The sequence below is a fragment of the Bactrocera tryoni genome, chromosome 1 (genome assembly GCF_016617805.1).
Source record: "Bactrocera tryoni isolate S06 chromosome 1, CSIRO_BtryS06_freeze2, whole genome shotgun sequence".
NCBI lineage: Eukaryota > Metazoa > Arthropoda > Insecta > Diptera > Tephritidae > Bactrocera > Bactrocera tryoni.
In genome coordinates this window covers 30,569,010-30,571,971 of record NC_052499.1, presented here as the reverse complement: position 1 = coordinate 30,571,971, position 2,962 = coordinate 30,569,010, and positions in this window count along the sequence as shown.

The following is a 2,962-nucleotide window of genomic DNA, read 5'->3' as shown; positions in this document are numbered from 1 at the left end:
GTGGCGTCGCCCACTTATGGACCAAAAACCATATCTCAGGAACTATTCCACCGATTTCAATGAAATTCGGTACATAATATTTTCTTAACTCACTGATGACATGTACGAAATGTGCGTGAAATTAGTTCACAACCACGCCTTCTTCCAATATAACGGTATTTTGAATTCCATCTGATGCCTTCTCTGTATAATATGTATATACATTAGGAACCAATGATGATAACGGAATAAAACTTTACACAAATACGGTATTTGAAAAATATGTAAATGACGGATAATGAAATCTCTATTATCACTTTATAATGCGAGAGTATAAAATGTTCGGTAACACCCGAACTTAGCCCTTCCTTACTTGTTTTTTAACTAGGACTATTAGGAGTTTCCTACCTGTCCTAAAAATTGTGGCTTTTTGTAGACATTGATGAAAGCTCAGTGGTGTGACTTAAGATTTAAGAAGTTTTGTCATAGTGCTACCCCCATATTTGGGGCGTTTTCAATCGTTGGATCCAACCAATTTGTCTATACGTAAGATACTCACCAGGAACTGTACTGTGCTACATTCAAAAATATACCGACAATATTTGGTCTAAGAGGGTCGCTCCAAAAACAAACTCAGATCATCAGAATGTTTAGTATGGTATAATAGTTGAAGATAACAACGTTATTTTTCTATTTAACAAAAGAAGGAATAGAGGCTTAACTGAGCAAAAATATGTCTACCGCTTGTTTGCTACCAAATTTTTCCATTAAAACAAGAAAACGATCCCCAACGAATATTATTCCATTGTGAAAATAACCAAAAACTGTCAGAGATATTCTAAAATAAATTATAATAAGATTTTATCCAACCCAAACGTTTTAAATGTATATGTTTTAGTGAAATTGCAAACTCGTCAGGAAGTATTTGTTGTCGCCGCGAAAACTTCGAGCTGTTGTCCAGGAAATGATTTTCGGTGCTGTTAACGGCTTTTGGTATTGGTAAACATAGCAGGTGGCGGTTAGTGAATGTCGGATGGATATCGGTTGTAGTATCGGGTGATTTTTTAAGAGCTTGATAACTTTTTTTTAAAAAAAAACGCATAAAATTTGCAAAATCTCATCGGTTCTTTATTTGAAACGTTAGATTGGTTCATGACATTTACTTTTTGAAGATAATTTTCATTTAAATGTTGACCGCGGCTGCGTCTTAGGTGGTCCATTCGGAAAGTCCAATTTTGGGCAACTTTTTCGAGCATTTCGGCCGGAATAGCCCGAATTTCTTCGGAAATGTTGTCTTCCAAAGCTGGAATAGTTGCTGGCTTATTTCTGTAGACTTTAGACTTGACGTAGCCCCACAAAAAAATAGTCTAAAGGCGTTAAATCGCATGATCTTGGTGGCCAACTTACGGGTCCATTTCTTGAGATGAATTGTTCTCCGAAGTTTTCCCTCAAAATGGCCATAGAATCGCGAGCTGTGTGGCATGTAGCGCCATCTTGTTGAAACCACATGTCAACCAAGTTCAGTTCTTCCATTTTGGCAACAAAAGTTTGTTAGCATCTTGGTTGACATGTGGTTTCAACAAGATGGCGCTACATGCCACACAGCTCATGATTCTATGGCCATTTTGAGGGAAAACTTCGGAGAACAATTCATCTCAAGAAATGGACCCGTAAGTTGGCCACCAAGATCATGCGATTTAACGCCTTTAGACTATTTTTTGTGGGGCTACGTCAAGTCTAAAGCTTACAGAAATAAGCCAGCAACTATTCCAGCTTTGGAAGACAACATTTCCGAAGAAATTCGGGCTATTCCGGCCGAAATGCTCGAAAAAGTTGCCCAAAATTGGCCTTTCCGAATGGACCACCTAAGACGCAGCCGCGGTCAACATTTAAATGAAATTATCTTCAAAAAGTAAATGTCATGAACCAATCTAACGTTTCAAATAAAGAACCGATGAGATTTTGCAAATTTTATGCGTTTTTTTTTTTTTAAAGTTATCAAGCTCTTAAAAAATCACCCGATATAATCTAGTAATGTAACTAACTGTAGCATAAAATCCAAAAATAGCTTTGGTCCGACTAATATCATGCTACTTGAACAGGATAAACCAAATTTCTATAATATGGGTCTATTCAGATTTCTGAACAGTTCTTAAAGGCTACAATCGTAAATATGATATTTTTATAAATCTTTACAGAAATAGATATCATGTTACAAATATTCATGTGCATTATCTCCAGCACATACAAATGTTTGTAGTCGTAAGCATAGATATTTTTTACTAATAACCATTTCTACCAACACTGTTCATTTCGGGTATATAGATTACTTACTTTAATATTTAATGTATGCAACAAAAATATTGTACTGGCTATTTAAAGGATCACAAATAATCCTAAAGTAATAAACAAATAAGAAATAGTTGTGTTATGCCGTTGAGAACACTTATGATTAAAATATCTGTACAGGGTCCTTGATACATACAATAAATATTAAGGTCGGTTTCTGAACAGGTGTTATAGGGACTTTAAGCATATTTTGCAAAACGATCTTTCCAGCTTGAAACAATTTGTTTTCGTCCACATTTTTCTCGCAGGGATGCTTCCATAACAAATCTCTTGCAGCTTCCGACAATGACTGGCGGCTACAAAACCCAAATACAGACGCGAATATATGTATATAAAACCTATATTAACAAATGAGCAGCACTTCATATAACACGTACATACATACGCATATGCTGTAATAAAATGAGAAACAAGTAAACTAATTTTAACATCCGTGTCACATTTGACGATTCTCGCGAGATTTGGGGTCAGTTGAGAAGTCAAGTGATGGCTGGCGAGAGATGACAATGAACTGGGCCCGGAGGGGGTTGAACATTTGACTTGTAGCTTTTGTACCAAATACAAAGCACCAGCTATACACCTATTTCATGCCCCTCGTGCACCCTCTAGCAACGTCCTGACCATTCAATCGAGC